The sequence below is a fragment of the Oryctolagus cuniculus genome, chromosome 7 (genome assembly GCF_051225735.1).
Source record: "Oryctolagus cuniculus isolate XC-2025 breed Fujian yellow rabbit chromosome 7, ASM5122573v1, whole genome shotgun sequence".
Taxonomy (NCBI): domain Eukaryota; kingdom Metazoa; phylum Chordata; class Mammalia; order Lagomorpha; family Leporidae; genus Oryctolagus; species Oryctolagus cuniculus.
In genome coordinates, this window is record NC_142873.1 from 15,282,501 (window position 1) to 15,303,487 (window position 20,987).

A 20,987-nucleotide genomic window follows, 5' to 3' on the forward strand; every position below is an offset into this window, starting at 1 on the left:
ATGTAAAATGATACTCCATTCTAGTGCATATGAAAATAAAGATATATGACTCCTGCAAAAGAAATCATCTGAAACACTTGCAAATCTATTTCTAGACATAATGAACCAATATCTTTGGTAGAGAAGCTTTGATATCTGTACTTGCGATTTGCTCTCTAGTTGATTTCCATGCTCACTCAAGTTTGAGAACCATTAACCTTTTGGTTGTCAAAGCATTCCACATTCAGAAGTATGGAACAAGATCCCTACCTCACATATTTTACAAAAATCAATTCAAAATGGATCAAAGAACATTGGGGAAACATGACAAATCATTGGCATAGGCAAAGATTTCGTGGAAAAGACTCCAGAAGCTGACATAATCAAAGCCAAATTGACAAATGGTATTACTTCCAGCTAAAAAGCTTCTGCACTGCAAAGAAAACACTCAGTAACTGTGAACAGGCAACTGACAGAATGAGAAAAAACATTTGCAAACTCACTACTGATACTGATACTGATTAATATCCATAATGTATAAAGAGGCCAAGAAACTCAACAATGAAACAAATAATCCAGTGTGTTTTGAAATGGGCAAAGGACTTGAACAGTAGTTTTTCAAAGGAGAAGATTCAAATGGCCAACAGACACATGAAAGAATGCTCAGGATGATTAGATAGCAGGGGAATGCAGATCAAAACCGTAAGGAGGTTTCACCTCACCCCAGTCAGAATGGCTCTCATAGAGAAATTAACAAACAATAAATACAGGCAAGGAAGTGTGGGAGAGGATACCCTAACCCACTGTGGGTGGGAGTGTAAAATAGTACAGCCATCTGAAAACAGGTTACGTTATGACCCAGCCATCCAGTTCCTGGAATTTACCAAAATGAAATGAAATCAATGTGTATAAGAGTTATTTGTATGCCTACCTTTATTGTAGATCAATTTACAATAGATAAGATAGAGAATCAACCTGGATGCCCATCAGCTGAAGACTAGATAAAGAAATTATGGGATTTGTACACCATGGTATACTACACAGTGGTTAAAAAAATGAAATTCTGTCTTTTGCTACAAAATGGATGTAATTTGAAACCATGATACTTAGTGAAATAAGCCAGTTCCAAAAAGATAAATACCATGTTTCCCCTGATCTATGGTAACTAATAGAGTACAAAAAATGTAGGGGCCAGCACTGTGGCACAGCAGGTAAAGTCACCACCCGCAGTGCCAGCATCCATATGGGTGCTGGTTCGAGTCCCAGTTGCTCCACTTCTGATCCAGCTTGCTGCTATGGCCTGGGGAAGCAGTAGAAGATGACCCAAGTCCTTATGCCTCTGCACTGCATGGGAGACCCAGAAGAAGCTCCTGGCTCCTGGCTTTAGATTGGCGCAGCTCCGGCCATTGTAGCCAACTGGGGAGTGAACCAGCAGATAGAAGATCTTTCTCTCCCTCTCTCTCTCTCTCTGCCTCTCTTTTTCTTTCTGTGTAACTCTTTCATAAATAAATAAATCTTTGAAAATGTAATGTATATGAATGAAATTGACATTTTGAGTTTTGATTATTGTTTATAGACCTTGTCTCTATGGTTGAGGAACAGTGTTTATATTCTTCTTGCTAGTCATTGAATTCTTTACTTAATGGAATATTAAGCTTATGATTATAAAATAAACTGAAACTATGTCATTATAAAAATTAAAAGAATAAAAGGAAGGTGTTGGGAAGGTCGGAGCATGGGAGGTAGGGAGGCTGCAGTGGGGAGTATCATTCTGCCCTAAATCTGTATATATGAAATACATGAAATTTGGTCATCTAATATAAATAAAAATATTTTAAAAAGTAAATTTCTCACAAATTTATGTAATGAAAAAAGTGATTCACACTTCAAAAACTTAATTTAAAATGTCCTGAAAGATAACACTACTTGCAATAACCATTCTTCTTAGTAAATATGTATTTTTTTTAATTCTCCATGATGGCTCTATCCCATTCTTGTCACATGTCTATTTGGAATTTAATTCAGACTCCACATCCCAAAGGAAAGTTCATTTTTCATTTCTCTCTTTATAAAAAGATCAAAAAAAATCAGAAACTGATAACAAAAGTATAGAAATTTAGTTTAGTGTGTTGGCCTCAAAGTTGTGATTGATACTGCATGCATTATTAATATCCGCCAGTGTCATAATTGCTGTTATTTATTACAGATTAATTTTTTAAAGATGTATTTATTTATTTGAAATTCAGAGTTATTTGGGCCGTGCACCCGCATGGGAGACCAGGAGGAAGCACCTGGATCCTGGCTTCGGATCGGCGCAGCGTGCCAGCCGCAAAGCACTGGCCATAGCAGCCACTTGGGGGGTGAAACAATAGAAAAAGGAAGACCTTTCACTCTGTCTCTCTCTCTCTCTCATTGCCTAACTCTGCCTGTCAAAAAGAAAGAAAGAAAGAAAGAGAGAAAGAGAGAAAGAGAGAGTTACATAGAGAGAGGAGAGGCAGAGGCAGAAAGAGAGAAAAAGTCTTCTGTCCGATGGTTCACTCCACCAGTTGTCCACCATGGCCAGAGCTGAGCTGATCCAAAGCCAGGAGCCAGGAGCTTCTTCCAGGTCTCCCATATGGGTGCAGGGGCCCAAGGATTTGGGCCAGCTGCTACTGCTTTTCCAGGCATAGCAGAGAGCTGGACTGGAAATGGAGCAGCCAGGTCTCGAATTGGCACCCATATGGGATGCTGGTGCTTCAGGCCAGGACGTTAACCCACTGAGCCACAGCGCCGGCCGCAATAGGTTAATTTTTTAAATGACTGTTACTTCACTTTTTTAAAGATTTATTAATTTATTTTAAAGTCACAGTTAGAGAAAGAGAGAAGAAGAGGGAAAGTCAGAGTGAGATTGTCCATCTGCTGGTTCACTCCTCAAATGGCTGTAATGGCTGGAGTTGAGCTGATCTGAAACCAGGAGCCAGGAGGTTCATCCTGGTCTCCTGTGTGGGTGCAGGGTCCCAGAGACTTGGACCACCTTCTACTGCTTTGTCAGGTACAGTAGCAGGGAACTGGATTAGAAGTGGTGGAGCAGCCAGCCCTGCAGGCAGCAGCTAAACTGGCTATACCACAAAACCAGCCCCTGTTACTTCACTTTTAACTCTCCAAAGACAAGGATACCTTAGAATCCATAAAGAATCAGGAAATGTGTCTAGTTTGAATGAGGTTAATATTTGTCTATTGCTGTTTTAAAAGTGTTGAGGTCATGGATATCACTGATGTTACCATTTAGACAAAGTGGATTTTTGGTGTGCTGTGACTTACTAACTGAAGAAAAGTATATAAGTTTCTGTCAAACATTTAATTCAATTAGTACACTGAAAAATATTTGAATTTTCACCAGATTTAATACTAAATTAAAAGTGTTTGAACTCAGGACCCTTTCTTTTCCCATTACACAGTTTTAATGATTATTCAACTTTTAATTAAAAGTTTGAGCAAATTATATTCTTAATGAGTATTGCAATTATTAAGGTTAATCATAACTGTAATAGCTTTTAAATTAACACAGTCTTTCGCTTAACAAATCTTTGTGCAATAGGGCAAGAAATAATTACACTTTATTTTTCTTAAATGTGTTAGTAATTAACATTTTTAATTTTGTATCTGAAAAAAATGCCTTGATTCAAATATAAAAGGAAATTAATGAAGATTGCAGTTTGTAATTTAAACTGAAGTCACAGGATATACCTATTCATTGTTAAAACTAGATTTTTCCTTAAGGTTTTTGAACATACTTTCTTGTGATTTTTAAAGATGATAAGATTTTTCTGACGCCATAACGTTCAGAGTATGTTCAAGAAACTGATGTGTAAAACTCTGAAATAAAGTAAACTAAGGTTGAGAAGTACAAATAAAATCAAAATATATATAGATGTAGACAGGTCAAATATTGGGAATCTACAACAGAGGTTACTCTAATCAAAGGAGGATTGGGCTTTGATTTTTTGCAGTAGATTAGAAACTAAGTAAAATGCTCATACTTTGGGCCTGCCAAAGGTTTTAATAAGAAGGTGTGAGAAATCAAGACTCAATAGAATCAGATATGGTAGATACAAGTTAAATGACTGGCAAGATAATGAAGATTTTTAGTGGAGACAGAGGCAGGTAAAGAAAAAAATGTGAAAAAGTTCAGGTACTTGTATCAGCAATCCAGACCACTTGAGTTAGTGGAATTCTCTGTAAATCTTGTAAGAACATATTCTTTCACTTTCACTTCAGGTCTAAATGGAAATCTCAGAATGTATGTACTATCAACAAAAAGGATTCACAAAGAATACAAGAATAAATTCAGACGTAAAAGTTTTATTCAGGTATGCTCCATTTTCTCTTTGTCAATCCATGTCAATGAATGTGTTTTGATAAAAGAATGATTTTTTCATTGCAGAAAATCTGCAGTTGTAGAAAATTGCAATGTTGTAAAGAAGCTTGGGCTGAATCATGAGAAGCAATGTGGAGAGAGTCTTGGAGGATTGGGTTTGTCTTGGACATACCAGCTGAAGACAACAGTATTAGCCAACAACACATGGAGCAAGAGAACCACTAGCCAGATTTCAAGAAAAATGAAGTTCCAAAAAAATGATAAATTGTTTTTTGGGGTGGTTTGGTACATGGCAATGAAAGACTGAAACAAGCCATGACAGAGACTTAATGGCAAACTTTATTCTTTCTTCCTTAAAAAAATAAATAAAACCAAAATCATCTATTAATATAGTTTTGACTATTCCCCCTTTAACTCTTAGTTTCTTTTTTATGAAAAAAATAAAATCTGAAAGTGTAGTAGTATTTTACTGCTACAAATACATATGCCATGAACATTTTTATCATTTTGTCAACAAAATTTATTTCATTAGTGAATGTATACTAAATAAAAAAATACAATAAAAATGGTCAATTCTTTTAATCAATAAGATTTATGTTATAATGTTTAGTTTGATCAGTTATATAATTTCTGTTATATTACCTGTAACAGGCAACATGTGACTGTGAAGATAACCTTATTTTTTCACAAAATATGATTATATGCCAACTGCTATTTTAGGAAGTCTTATTGTTAATTATTACAGAATTTCAGAGGGTTAGGAAATATTTTAATTTTAGGCATTAAAAAGGCTACCAAAATGTTTTCTGTTTGCCAGTATATGTCCCCCTAGAAAACTTGGAGCAATCCATGACTCTGTCCCTAGAAGGTTTTTGCTTGCCTTCCCTCTGTTCCGCAGTGAGAACTCTAACCCTAGCAACATCACACATTTCCTCTTTTGCTCATTTGATAAGGTTAACACTTCAGATCCTCCTATTCATATGCCACCTATTGATTTTCTAATCCACTGTCATTTTCAAGGCTGTATCATTTAGTTTAGAGTTCTAACCTGATAGTTATTTTCTTTCAGATCTTAAATAATATTTTGCTATCATCTTCAGGCTGCCAACATTTTTTGTTTGCATTGACCTGTCAGAATTACTTTTGTTCCTTTGAAGGTAATATATCTTTTTGTTAGTATCTTGCTGCCTTCTTGTATTTCTCTTTGTCGGATTTTACAGTTTTACTTTGATAGTTCTACAAGTGGATTTCTTTGGATTTATCCCACCTAGAGTTTGTACAGTCCCTTGAATTTGAGTTCTATTTTTTGTCTTTCATCAGTTTTAGAAAATTCTTGGCCATTTTATCTCCCAAGAGAGTTTCTGCCTTGTATTTTTCTTTTCTCCTCCGTGACTCCAATTACACTAAGTCAGACCTTTCATCATTTGTCCTGTATCTATTATGGTCTTGAAAGTACATTTCAACCTTTGCATCTCAACCCTTACCAGCTGGACGGCTTCTACTGATTCAATGATCCTTCTTTTTGGGGATCTTGTCTGATGTTACATCTCTAGTGTTTTGATACCAGTTGTTGTAGTCTTCCATTTTATAATTTCTACTAGTTGCTTATAATTTATATACATATGTATATATACCTATTTATATGTATTTTCTACTTGTTTTTTTTTTCCTTTTTGTGTGAAAATATCTGTCACATCTCTGAGAACTGCAACTTTTGGATCACCTCTAAGTAGGATTCTACAGTTTGCTACTTTGCTTGCTTTCCTTTTTTATTCTTCCATCTCCTGGCTTGGTAGTTTTTTGAACTTATTATGGCTTCTTTAAATTAAAATAAATTAAAAAGAAATTGATATTCCAGATATAGTTATCTTCTACTAGAAAATATTATGTCACACTGCTAGAACAGGTACATACTAATTCATTTCATTTCATGTGGTAGTTGAGTTTGATCAAACCAAGGTTTTCCATTTTGCAAAAGCAAATATGTTTCCAATTCGTTCTTATTCTTATTTTTTAGCACCGCAAGATCCAATGTGAGTGGGTGTGAATGTATGTATACGTGTGTATTTATGTGGTATTTGTCAATGTGTAGTGGGCTCTACAACACGTTTTCTTTTTCTACCTGATACTGTGAAACTCCTGGAATCTCTTTTCTTCATCCTAATTTACTAGCAATTACTTTCTCTTGATGTTAAATCTGTTAATGCAATGCCACTTTATAAGCCAATAAATGCCTTGACTTTTAAAAGTGCTTTCAAAATTTGGGCTTGCTTAAAAGTTTTTCCTTCACTCTAATTTGTTAGTCTTCACTGACTTGGTAACCCAAAAAATTCAGCTTTGATATTCCTTTTCCACAACGTTGTGGAAAGTTAATCTCTGTTTACTGTGCGTGAAGTTGATATCTAGAAATTTGATTATTGTGTCTAACCCTTGTCTATACTCATAAAGAATAGTGCTCTTTCTACATTCTGCTTGCATTCTTTATATAATGGAGTATTACACCTGTGTTTATAAAGTAAATTGGATGTTATCACAAAAATTAAGAAGGAAGGAAGGAGGAGGGAGGGAGTGTGGGAAGTGTCATTATGTGCTTAAAGTTGTGTATATGAAATATATGGAATCTGTTCTCTTTACATGAATAAGAAATTTTTTAAAATATAGCCACCACTTTCTGTTTGGATTATTAGTTTCATCCTTATAATAGTAAGTTTTTTATGGGGAAATACATCCAATAATTTGAGTTTGCTTCTATATTTTATCCTCTTTGTGATTCTCCCTTCTCAAGCCCTAAATGTTTTGATGTACTCTGGAGTCCTCAAAGACTCAATTTGTTTTTCTTCTTTTCACTTATTCATGTTTATGTTTATTCTTAATGGGGATTCAATGCACAAAAAGCTAATGTACCACTAACTACCAGTTATTCTCAATTTTTAAAATTAATTTCAGGTACTTAATTCTATGTCTACAGTTTGAATTTTATTACTAACTTTCATAGCATTGCAGTAAGGCTTTTTACGTTTTGTCTTATTTTCACATCACTTTTCCAAATATACTAGTATAAATAGGGGAAATTTGTCTCAGAAAGACCAATTGACTTAACTGCTACATCAAATTAAGTAAATGATGATGCTATTATGATAACAAAGTTTGGGGTATGGGGAATATTTACAGTAATCCAAATTACCTTCTCTTTATGTTTCCTTGGATTCCTCCCACTTTTTAGTTTTAGAAAAACTTCACACATTTCCTAATATGAAAAAGTAAAAATTTGAAGGCATCTTTTGCTCATGCTGCTATGTGGTCTCAGAGAAGGCAAAAATGAAGAAACAGAGAATCCTACTATTTGTTTCAGTTGGGTGGTGTTGAGAAACTTTGTCAAAGGATAGGGACAAAGAAGGGGCAGTTGCTGTTTGTTGTCTGTCGATGTGACTAGAGGATGTGGTCCTTTAATAGCTGTAGTGAAACTGCCTTTCCAGTTGTTATGAGAAAGGGAGAAAAATAATACTAACGCAAAAAGTCCCTAAAGGGATTTTCAAATCACAGAAAAATTTTACGTTCACACTTCTATAATACTTTGCCTGCTTTGCCTGTTATTTTCACTTCAACTCAGATTTTATCTATTTGGGCAGTGTTACCTTCAGGGAGTCCATACAAGCCGAAATGCAAAAAAAAAAAAAAAAAAAAAAAAAAAAAAAAAAAAAAAAGGGAGTACACTGCCAGAAATATTCTCACTGGTTTCTGCAATTACCTCCTTTTAATAATCCATTTATTAGTGGTTAAATTTTAGTTCCCTGTGTTCCAATGTCACTACTTGAGAAGAGCATTTATTTATTTATTTATTTATTTTGGACAGGCAGAGTGGACAGTGAGAGAGAGAGACAGAGAAAAAGGTCTTCCTTTTGCCGTTGGTTCACCCTCCAATGGCAACCGCGGCCAGTGCACTGTGGCCAGCACACTGCACTGATCCGAAGGCAGGAGCCAGGTGCTTATCCTGGTCTCCCATGGGGTGTAGGGCCCAAGCACTTGGGCCATCCTCCACTGCACTCCAGGGCCACAGCAGAGAGCTGGCCTGGAAGAGGGGCAACTGGGACAGAATCCGGTGCCCCGACCGGGACTAGAACCCGGTGTGCCAGTGCCGCAAGGCAGAGGATTAGCCTATTGAGCCACGGCGTTGGCAAGAGCATTTTACTTTTTATGGGCAGGAAAAATCATGCCAACAAAAGTATAAACATTCTATGTATAATTATGAACGACCTTGCAGGAGTAAGCCAACACATTCTGCAGAATTGATAGCCAGAAAGGAGTTGGTATTGAGTCCAATAAAGTGAAAAGGAACTTTGTGAATAAAGGGAGCTTTAAGGGTAGGAAGGTGATCAGTGAGAGAGGGAGGAGGGCCAAGTAGATTAAACTAAAGTCACAGCGATATGACTGCGCCAGACTGTTCACACTACTTTTGAAACTAAAATTTGATTCCCAAAAAATGACAGATGTTGCAACGTTGGCCAATTAAGAGACAAAAACCTGTAATAATATTATGCTCTTCTGACTATATAACAGTTACTTGAACACAAGTCAGATCATCAAGTACTATCCAACATGTATAGGCAATTTGTTACTAAATAAAAGAAAATATTAAATAAAGGTAGCAGTAGGAAAAATAGATGTATATATTAAAATTTATAGGATCAGTCCAAGTTATTTTTACTTTGTGAAAAGCAAAGAGGCATAACGTTGTGTAATATGTAATACTTATAATTTTATTCCCTTTTTAACCAAGTGAACTGTTATTTAAATATTGTTAAAACCAATTTAAAACCTTAGAAGTAAAGAGTTTTAAAAGCCACTCATGAACTCAATAAAAGATCGCACTCTGTGATTTTGTTTCACATATCTCCCAACTAGTCTTTTTTTCCTCACATATTTCATACACACACAGGCATGCATATGAGAACATACATACAAGTGCATGTTATAACAAGTTTCTCATTTACTGGATTTCCCAAGACCAAACAGTACCAAAAGTGTAAAAACATTTATTTCTGTTTCTATTTTTTTCTTCTTTGTTCCCTAAACCCTACATTGATTCTTCAGAAATCCTCATTAAAAATGTATTTGAGAGATGTGAGAAATAAATTGTCTGATACTGTTTTTACTTAGGGTTCAATTAAAATGCATTGCATTCAAAATGCAGAATGGCAAGAATGATTGAAACAATGAGTTCTAGAAAATTAACAATTTTTAGATTCAGAAAGAAGTCTAGAGTTCATCTCCTCCAACCCTCTCTTTTTTTTGGAAATCATAGCCAAGACAAAGGCTTTTGTAACTTGCCTACATCCTCATGATTTCCCATAGAGGAGGAATAACTAACAATATCGTTTCCTTTAGACCAGAAATCATTACAGTCTTCAGCCATACTCAGAAATTTAGGTGAGAGAGTGTGTGTGTGTCTGTGTGTGTGTTGCTACATAAATCAAATTTCAAATGACGATTTTTATACCTTTATCATCAATTATATTTTATTTCAATAATTATAATTTCAAATCAATAAATTCTATTCTCTATATCTAGCCAAATTTCAGTAACATTATAACACCGTCAACCAGCTTTATATAGAAGTTATGCTGAATTAGAGTAAATACAGGAGTCTTTTTACTTACTGACTATAGATCCCTGGATGTCCTTCCAGTCCACGGCGGGGGTGACCATCTCTGTCATGGACATCGACGAGGCGCCCTACTTCCCCTCCAACCACCAGCTGATCCGCCTGGAGGAGGGCGTGCCCCCGGCACCGTGCTCACCACCTTTCCCACCGTGGACCCCGACCGCTTCATGCAGCAGGCAGTGAGATACTCGGAGCTGTCAGACCCGGCAAACTGGCTGCACATCAGCACGGCCGCCATGCTGGACCGCGAGTCCCTGTACATCAGCAACAACGTCTACAACGCCGCCTTCCTGGCAGCTGACAATGGGATCCCCCCAGCCAGCGGCACCGGGACCCTGCAGTTCTATCTCATGGACATCAATGACAGCGCCCCAGAGCTGCTGCCCAAGGAGGCGCAGATCTGCGGGAAGCCCAACCTGAATGCCATCAACATCACGGCCGCTGACGCCGACCCTAACATCGGCCCCTACGTCTTCGAGCTGCCCTTCGTCCCGGCCGCCGTGCGCAAGAACTGGACCATCACACGCCCGAACGGTGACTACGCTCAGCTCAGCTTGCACGTCCTGTACCTGGACGCCGGGATGTACAACGTCCCCATCATCGTCACAGACTCCGGGAACCCCCGCTGTCCAACATGTCCATCATCAAGGTCCAGGTGTGCCCGTGTGACGAGAACAGGGACTGCACCGCCACTGGTCTGTTGGCAGTGGCTGGTCTGGGCACAGGCGCCACTGCGGCCACCCTCCTCTGCACCGTCATCCTGCTGACCATGGTCCTGCTGTTTGTGGATGAAGCGGCAGGAGAAGGAGCGCCACGTGAAGCAGCTGCTCATAGAACACTAGGACGACGTGCGCGACAACATCCTGGAGTAGGATGAGGTGGGCGGTGGTGAAGAGGACCAGGACTATGATCTTAGCCAGCTGCAGCAGCCCAAGGTCACGGAGCCCGCCCTGAGCAAGGCCCCCGCGTGTGGCTAGTGGACGAGCGGCCCGTGGGCGCCAAGCCCCAGTACCCGGCCAGGCCCATTGTGCCCCACACGAGGGGACATGGACAATTCATCAGTGAGGGGCTCCGGACAGCGGACAAGGACCCCACTGCACCCCCATACGACTCCCTGCTGGCAGCGAGAACGACCCCACTGCACCCTCATAGGACTCCCTGCTGGCAGCGGACAAGGACCCCACTGGACCCCCATACGACTCCCTGTTGATCTTCCACTACGAGCTCCATGCAGGCTCCGTCAGCTCCGTCAACTCGTCCAGCTCCGAGGACCAAGACTACGATTACCTCAACGACTGGGGGCCAGGTTCAAGAAGCGGGCCGACCTGTACAGCGGTGGCGACCAGGACTAGCAGGCCTCACGCTGCAGATGGCAGCAGGCGGATGCCCCTCCCCGCCCCCGCCAGGCCCCACAGTGAGCCAGAGGCACTGTCTTAACTTGAATTCCTTAGAGCAGAAGCGCTGTTTAAAAAAAAAAGAAAAGGCAGAACCGCGGCTTACTTGGCTAATCCTCCGCCTGCAGCACAGGCACCCCAGGTTCTAGTCCCGGTTGGAGCACCGGATTCTGTCCCTGTTGCCCCTCTTCCAGTCCAGCTCTCTGCTGTGGCCTGGGAAGGCAGTGAAGGATGGCCCACGTGCTTGGGCCCTGCACCCCATGGGAGAACAGGAAAAGCACCTGGCTCCTGGCTTCGTATCAGTGCAGTGCACAGGCCACAGCAGCCATTGGAAGGTGAACCAACGGAAGAAAAGGAAGACCTTTCTCTATCACTCTCTCAGTGTCCACTCTGCCTGTCAAAAAAATAAAAATAAAAATAAAATAAAATAAAAAATGAAAAAAATGGAAAAAAAAACAAAAGTAAAAAATGGAAGTGTCTTTTGGTACAAAAAAACAAACAAATAAGCAAAAAACAGGGCCTGGGGAGCAATTCAGTGTATACTGGGGTTCTGGTGGACCTGTGGGGTCACGGGACATACTGAATATCTTTTGATAGTCAACCCTTCTAAGTCATACTAACTGTGGAAGTATTATCAATGCACATGTTCTAAAAGGATCCTGAAACTTTATATTTCACAAAACAGAGTGAATGACATAATGAATGGCTGTCTACAAATTTGAGCACTTTTTGTATACCTGATCTAAACTTGAGGTGAAACAATTTTAGCAGCATGAATCCGAATTCAAGGGCAAGTGAATAATTTTCCTAGGGAGCATGCATCAGGAAAACTGTAGCATTTTGTAAGAGGTGGTTATTTGGTTTTGAATTATCTAAATTATTTTATGTATTGCCTCGATTCTCTAGGCGATTAATCATCTTCACAATGAAATGGAATGTCTTACTTAAAGATAAATTTTCTTGATTTTTAAAAACGAACTGGAAGTCTACTTTCTTCCCTTCCAAAACAACATAAATAATCGAGGCCTTTCAATTCACTTTAACATAGAACTAGAGACCGGCGCCATGGCTCAATAGGCTAATCCTCCACCTGCGGCGCTGGCACACCGGGTTCTAGTCCTGGATGGGGTGCCAGATTCTGTCCCGGTTGCCCCTCTTCCAGGCCAGCTCTCTGCTGTGGCCCAGGAGTGCAGTGTAGGCAGGCCCAAGTACTTGGGCCCTACACCCCATGGGAGACCAGGATAATACCTGGCTCCTGCCATCGGATCAGCATGGTGCACCGGCCGCAGCACGCCAGCTGCAGCGGCCACTGGAGGGTGAACCAACAGCAAAGGAAGACCTTTCTCTCTCTCTCTCTCTCTCACTGTCCACTCTGCCTGTCAAAAAAAAAAATAGAACTAGATAATTAAACTAAATTTTAAAAATAAACTTAAAAAGACCTATTGGGGAAAATATCCCTACTACCAAAAGCAATTCTAAAGTAGCCGAAAACAAATTTATTTCTGAATATCCAGGAAAGCAAGTGGAAAGTAAAACATGAATGTTATTACTGCACTATTCATTTCTTTATCAAATACCAGTTGATGTTCTGGACAATGCATTAGGCAGTGTTGATAAGAAAAAACATTCTAGCCACAGTATATTTCTACAGAAGTTACAAAAAAGCAAATTACAGGCTTTCTAAACAGTACTATTTGAATGATAAACATAAGAATAAGGATAAAAGACCTTATGTATAATACATCTTTTTATTTTCCCACATACTCATCACAGAAAATTTTCAAACTGAAAAAATAAAAATGTGAAGGAAATCAAAACGTTCTGTGCCGGCCGCAGCGCGCTGGCCGCAGCGGCCATTGTAGGGTGAACCAACGGCAAAGGAAGCCTTTCTCTCTGTGTCTCTCTCACTGTCCACTCTGAGTGTCAAAAAAAAATTTAAAAAAAAAAGAAAATCAAAATGTTCTCGGTATTTCCACCTGCACTGATGTGGAGATAAATATACTAACATTCCTCCACACATTTAAGTACCATATTTATATACATACACATGAAAAATTGAATATACTTTTCATATAATTCAAAATTCAGACACTCAGTTTCCTCTTGGTAGACATTTTTCCTTGCTGTTTTTTTTCTAATATAAACAACAGCATAGTAAACACCTTTGGAAACATATCCCTTATTGCTTCTCTGATGACTAATCTCTAACACTGACTTCCCACAGATCACTGAGCCGTACCTGCCAGTATTTGTGTCCTTGTGACAGTCCATCCACTTGAATTTTAGCAGGTTCTGTGACTTGCAACAAACAAAATCTGGCAGAAATTAATTGTTCTATGATGTAAGTTCCAAGATATGGTCTGAAGATATTTTTGGATTCCATTTTGATTTCCTGAAACATTCACTCTTAAGACTTGAGCAACTTTGCTAGCAGTTTAACAACTCCTAGAACACTGACAAAAAAAAGAAAAAAAGCCATACGAAGACACACTAAATATGAGATGCCACATGAAGGAAAAGTCAGCAAGACAGGGAAAGAGGCAGAGAGGAAGAACAAGAAAGAAAGAGATCAAGAAAAATCACTGAGACTTTAGAGATATTGAGACACCCCACTGAAACTGGATTCTCCAGCTCAGCAGTGTCCATTGACATCAAATCAATCACACTAACTGCCTAGCTGAGCTGTTCCAAAGTGCCTGATATAGAGGCAGGTGTGGCTCAATGGGTTAAGCTGCCACCTGCAGTGCAGGCATCTCATATCTGAGTGCTGGAAACAAACAGCAGATTTATTTTTTTAATTTAACTTTTATTTAATAAATATAAATTTCCAAAGTACAGCTTTTGGATATCAGTGGATTTCCTGCCCATACTTCCCTCCCACCCACAACCCTCCCACCTCCCACTCCCTCTCCCATCCCATTCACATCAAGATTCATTTTTAATTATCTTTATATACAGAAGATCAATTTTGTATCTATTAAGTAAAGACTTCAACAGTTTGAAGTCTTCAAGTCATTAATTTCCCCCTTGGAAACTAAGTTAAGCAAAGAATCACTGATTCTTATAATTAATACATGAAGGATATTTATGATAACTTTCAAGGTAAGAACACTTAAACATAAGAAATTGTGCAAATAAAGATTATGAATAGGCATAGAAAAATTCAAATTTGAAATATTTTTTCTGTCATTCTATATATTTTATAATTTCTAAAATTATAATACATTCCTGTCAGCATCAAAGAAAAAATAAAAATAAATATGGAATTGAAGATGTAGAAAAGCAATCACTAAAATGATCTAACAAATTTATTTGGCTTGTTGTATATCACAGCATAAAATGTAGTTCAAAATCATGCTGTAGTAATATGAACTGTAGATTTGTACATTTCATTAAAGGTGTAGACTCTGATATTTCTGTTAAGATCTTAAAATATTTTATATCCCATGATGTCTGAAACATATGCACACACAGAATAGTGTCTTGTTTTTAACATTTAAATAATCATATAAAATCATGTATCATAATTTTTTCCATTCCCCTGTGTGTTCCAATTCAATACTTGTTCACTCAGACACAACTTTCACAATCAACTATCTTTGAAATACTTTGCCTATATTTATTTAATCATCACTCTCACACTTTGTGACGTACTACCTGAAGCAATGAAGGATGTAGTGCTACCACTTCCCTAAGAGTTAACATTACAAATCTACTGCTTTAGGGCTTAAATTTGAAGTGCATCTATTTTAATGAGTTGTGTCTAGACATCTAAAACTGGTAATAGATTACTTTTTTGTGGATTCCTCTTAGGAAACAGAGAATACATTAATTCAATACTATTTTCCATAAAATGAAAACTATGGTTTTCAAATGTTGATATTTTTATATTTAAAAATAAAGGTAACAGATAATTGAAAACATTTTTTTTCTCTTCATAGTTCAATAATCCACAGTAAATTTACTCTAATAATACTGAATTTTAAAAAAAGTTTGTTGGCTTACTTATTTTTATATTTATTTGAAAGGCAGAGAGACAAAGAATGGGACAGACAAAGATCTCTCATCTGCTGTTTTACTACTCAAACGCCTGCTAGAGTCTGAGCTGGTGCAGGCCAAGGCCTGAAGCCTGTAACACAATCCAGGTTTCCCACATGGGTGATAGGGACCAAAGACTGAATCAATTCTGGTGTGTGCATTAGCAGGAAGCTAGACTTGGAAGGATTGGAAAATGGATCAGAGATACTCTGATATGGGATGTGGGCTTCCCAGGTGACATCAAAACAGCTGTGCCAAATGTCTCCTCCCAATTTTTGTTTCTTAGGTGCAGTGAAAATTCTAGATTGCCAATCATGCTTTCTTTTTTTCTTTTCTTTCTTTCTTTTTTTTTTTTTTTGACAGGAAGAGTTACAGACAGTGAGAGAGAGGAGACAGAGAGAAAGGTCTTCCGTCCGTTGGTTCACCCCACAAATGGCCGCTATGGCCAGCACTGCACCAATCTGAAGCCAGGAGCCAGGTGCTTCCTTCTGGTCTCCCATGTGGGTGCAGGGCCCAAGCACTTGGGCCATCCTCCACTGCCCTCCCAGGCCACAGCAGAGAGCTGGACTGAAAGAGGAGCAACCGGGACAGAGCCAGTGCCCCAACCTGGACTAGAACCCAGGGTGCCAGTGCCACAGGCAGAGGATTAGCCAAGTGAGCCACGGTGCTGGCCAAATCATGCTTTCTTGAGGTATTCTTCACAGCAGTTAATAAGATTTATAGTACTCTGGGGAATTATTACAAACAATGTAACTCATATTAGCCTATTTTAAGAAATATCTGTCCAAATTATCTATAAAATTTCTGTTTTTGGATTGAAGAAAACTGATAAAATATAACACAAAAATGCCTACTCTGAGATAATTGCAGGATGATCAGTGTGGCAGATGAAAAACAGAACTTTCACTGCTATTTCATTGAAGCATAATCAACAGGTTGATTTAAATAAAAAATAGGAGAGAACGTTAAGAAAATATTATTAAAGGTTTGTCTTTTAAAAACATATTTCTATATAATTTGCTCTTTTTATTCTCTATAGCCATTACTGAGACAGTGGGCAGAGGGAGTGGTTAAGCCACCTGGGAGTTTTCTCAAGCTCTAAGGGATATGAGTTTGATTCCTTTCGCTCTGAATAGAAACAGATCACCTGTATGGACAAGGTTCACCTCAGCTTAGGGGGCCAAGGCTGCAGCTCACATGGTCATACATCAGCCTGCTAATAACATTCTTATCAGTCACTGTGACAGAAACAGAACCATACAAGGAGCAAAACGGGGCATTAGATAGATTCTGGGTATCTCTAGCTACTTTTTTTAAAAAAAGATTTATTTATTTATTTGAATGTCAGAGTTACACACACACACACACACACACACACACACAGGTCTTCTATCTGCTGGTTCACTCCCCAAATGGCCACAACGGCCAGAGCTGCACTAATCTGGAACTAGGAGCCAGGAGCTTCTTCCGGGTCTCCCACATGGGTGCAGGGGCCCAAGGACTTGGGCCATCTTCTACTGCTTTCCCAGGCTATAACAGAGAACCAGATCAGAAGTGGAGCAGCTGGGACTTGAACTGGCGCCCATATGGGATGCCAGCACTGCAGGCCAGGGTGTTAACCCACTGCGACACAGTGCTGGCCCCTCTACATACTTCTAAGATGCTCTGTTGATTCCTAAAAAGGTGAAGAGTCCTGCAATATACGTGGTTTTGAGCACTAATCAATCTTAAAGTGGAAATGTTTTTCATAGAGAGAACAAAATTAGGATGTCTCCCTATTTTGGCTGGAGTAGTTTTAGACCCTCCTATATTTTCCAGAAGTAAAAATGCAGCTCATATGCCTCATGCTTTACAGGATGTGAGTATGTATTATGATTGTGTTACAGGCTTTTTTCTTGGCATGATTTCTGCAGTATACTCTAGATGCATAGTAGGTACTCAATGAATATTCAAGAATTAAATTTGCCCTTTTTTTGAAAAAAAAAAAAATTTAATTAAGCATTTAGCCATTAGCTTGTAGGTAAGGAGGACCTGGAGTGAATGATGTTACTTAATTGTTCTAATACTGCTTATCAGGAACTCAGTAGGTGTTCAGAAGCTCCTTGTAATGATGGATGTTGTCGCTCCCCGTCTTCGTGGAGGAACGACACAGGACCCTGCGCTGTTCTTTTGTCTGCTCGGCCCTCCCCGGGTTTGCTGTTGGTTCTTCCCGGGTTGGCTACCGACCCTTCCACCTCCGTGGAAGGGCAGTTCCCCCTGGCCACTTTCCCCACTTCCGCAGGGGAGCAGCACACCACCGGCCGGCTTTCTCGGGGGCTGCACAGGTGTTCCTTCAGATAGATGTTCCCCTTAGATGTTCCTGGTGCATGTTGTCTCTCTCCTCCTTTATAGTCCTCTTCCACCAATCCCAACTCTGCTACCCACATGCCGAGTACGCTGCTCTCCTCCAATCAGGAGCAGGTCCTGCTGTTTATTGGTTGAACTGGAGGCAGCTGTGTAGAAGCTGCTTCTCCCTTCTCAGCGCCATATTGTGGGAGAGCAGATGCATAGAATAAGTCTTAATTCCAGTAACTTAGTCTAGTCCGAGTTGCTCCCAGTTGCTCCCCACAGATGTTGCCCATTTTCATGCAAGACTTGGTTTTATGTAGCTATTTGTCATTGCTTTTGATAATACCTCTTTTGCACAAAATCTTTTAGGGCTTAGAGACTAGACTTATTTTTTTTAAAATCATTCCCTTTGTAGTATTGAGATGGTCTAGGATGCTTATGGCTTCTTTCCAGTTGCACAAGCTGGTCACCCTTGCAAAAAATATCATATACAATTGGAGTGAAAATGTTAAAAAGTGATATCAAGCAAATATCAATAATTTTTACAAATAGGACATAACTTGCTTTCCAATTTCAATACAGCAATGGATTTCAGATATTACATTCCTAGCAAAAAAATGCTAATAACAGCTAGAGTATACAGGTAATTGGAGACATAATCAATGGACTACAGGAAGTAAGTGGAATGAGGATATTTAGAATTCTTATATAAAATATATAAAATTATTTAAAAATATAATGACAGCTGGCGCTGCGGCTCAATAAGCTATTCCTCCGCCTTGCGGTGCCGGCACACCGGGTTCTAGTCCTGGTTGGGGTGCCAGATTGTGTCCTGGTTGCCCCTCTTCCAGGCCAGCTCTCTGCTGTGGCCCAGGAGTGCAGTGGAGGATGGCCCATGTCCTTGGGCCCTGCACCCCATGGGAGACCAGGAGAAGCACCTGGCTCCTGGCTTTGGATCACTGCAGTGCGCCAGCTGCGGCAGCCATTGGAGGGTGAACCAATGGCGAAAGGAAGACCTTTCTCTCTGTCTCTCTCACTGCCCACTCAGCCTGTCAAAAAAAATATATATAATGACATATCAGTAATAATGCAATGATCTTTCATTGTAATGAGACATTTATTCAAATGCCTTTTTAGACACACCATCTATTTGTAGTTAGTAGCCTTTGCCTTTGCATTTAGAAACATCTACAAACCTTACTGTTATTGATTTCCTGAACTCTTTTCTGCTTAAATTTTGAAAATTATATAACTTGCTAAGAATATTTAAAATGAAGCAAACAATGATAAGTTAGAAAGCACGATGATCTATTTTTAAATTTACACTCAAAACAAAGGAGAGAAGTCTGTGAAATTAACGAAGATATCTGAATAAAATTGTGTTGAGTACTGATAGTAGCAATAAGAATGTTTCTAAAACATCCAGCATGGAGCTCCGTAATCAGAAAGTGCTTGTCTTCCCACATACGTTTCAAATCTCTGATGTCTGATTTGTTGATTTCAGAACAGATTCTTCTCTCCCTCTCTCCTTTGGAGGGTCAATTTTGGACTACTCCTTCAACTTATGAACTCTCAGTTACCTGGTTATCTTATGCTACAACTCCGTGGATTTCAGATAATTACAATGCAAGCCCACATCGATAACCAGGTCATAAGATTCCACATCAGGCTAGAGTGAATTCCTATACTTATCTGAAGTGGATTTTCATAATGGGCAAAAACTTTAACCATTGAATGGCATACATTAAAAACAAAAAACCCATTAGTTTATTTGATTTGATAAAGGCAATAATTTTTGGAATGAAGGTCTCAAACAGGCAATAAAATTGTTAATATTTCTTAAGGATTTACAAGGCACTGTCCTGAGTATACAGCATGCTTATCTCTTTCAAAATCTTTAACAGTCTGAGATTTAGGTACTTTCATTTTTCATTTTACATGCAAAATATTAAAGACATAGAAGAGTTAAGTACTTGGCTACAGTTACCAAATGAACAAGATAAAAAAAGGAAAAATGTACAAGTATAGATTTCTATATCTGTTCTAATGAATGCCCAACTGTATCAGCAATGAAATTTAGTTTTGACAAATGATTATATTGATCTTATATCTCAGTGCTCCAGTACAGAGAGGGATGACCTAGGCACTTAGACTCCATAGAGATGAACCTGTGGAAGTATATGATCTTTGCACATTACTGTGTTGCATAAAAGTCAAGTAGCACTGGGTTGCAAGTGCCTTCCAATACAGCAGATCAGTGACTTAACACATGGATGTCTTCTGTCCTTTAATTTCTTGAAACAAACATATGTTAACAAAGTATTCTAACCACATGAGTCCTAAAGAGATGATGAGTTCATAGCACAAGTTTTCTGCTACCCTCTGTACTTAACTGTTATGAGCAGCATCTTTCCATCCACCTATTCTATTAGAGCCAGGCTAATTTACTTTGCATTTTTAAGTTAGATGGCACATCCACTAAGAAGTCCCTAGCCTACTCATATATCAAAGTTAAGGTCTCTATTCTTTCATAACTTTCTGTTACTTTCTACTTCATATCAGCATTAAAACATAAATTCCTTAGAAATATAAAGAAAAATTGTGAGATTTTTATAGTGAGTGTCTTGATAAATTTCACCAATCATTATCTCTGCCTTTGTTGTTAATTATTGTTTAAAAGCTTGTTTCTTTTTTCATAAGACTTATCTGAAAGACAGAACAGAGATAGCGAAAGGGAAGGACAGGAAGAGAGTGTTCATCTACTGGTTCACTCCTCAAATTACTGCAAAAAAATAAAAAAAAAATAAAAACAGTTCTGAGCCAGGTCAAAGCCAGGGAACCAGGAATTCCGTCCTGATCTCCCAGATGGGAAGCAGGGCCACAACTACTTGTGCTGTCTTCTACTGCCTTCCCAGGTGCACTAGCAGAAAGCTGGATTGGAAGCAGAGCAACTGAGATTCTAATGGCACTATGCATAGCAAGCAGTAGCTTAATCCACTACACCACAATAGTGGCCCCTGTTGTTAATTATTTTACAACTATAGAGATAGAAATGATTTGCAGAATGCTAATATAATACAAAATATGAAGTCATTTTTACATCTGAACAGCAATTATTACCTATTTTTTAATTTTAATAGGCAGAAAGCTGCATCTTATTCTCCAATATTTTCTACTTTCAGAAATTTTAATAAATATGTGACATAGTACAATATAAGTATTGAATTAG

General features: G+C 38.7%; 1 pseudogene; it reads left to right on the top strand.

Annotated features, from left to right (window-relative positions):
- Window positions 1–10,006: 10,006 nt before the first annotated feature.
- Window positions 10,007–11,208, top strand: LOC127485971 (cadherin-4 pseudogene; annotated as a pseudogene).
- Window positions 11,209–20,987: the final 9,779 nt, after the last annotated feature.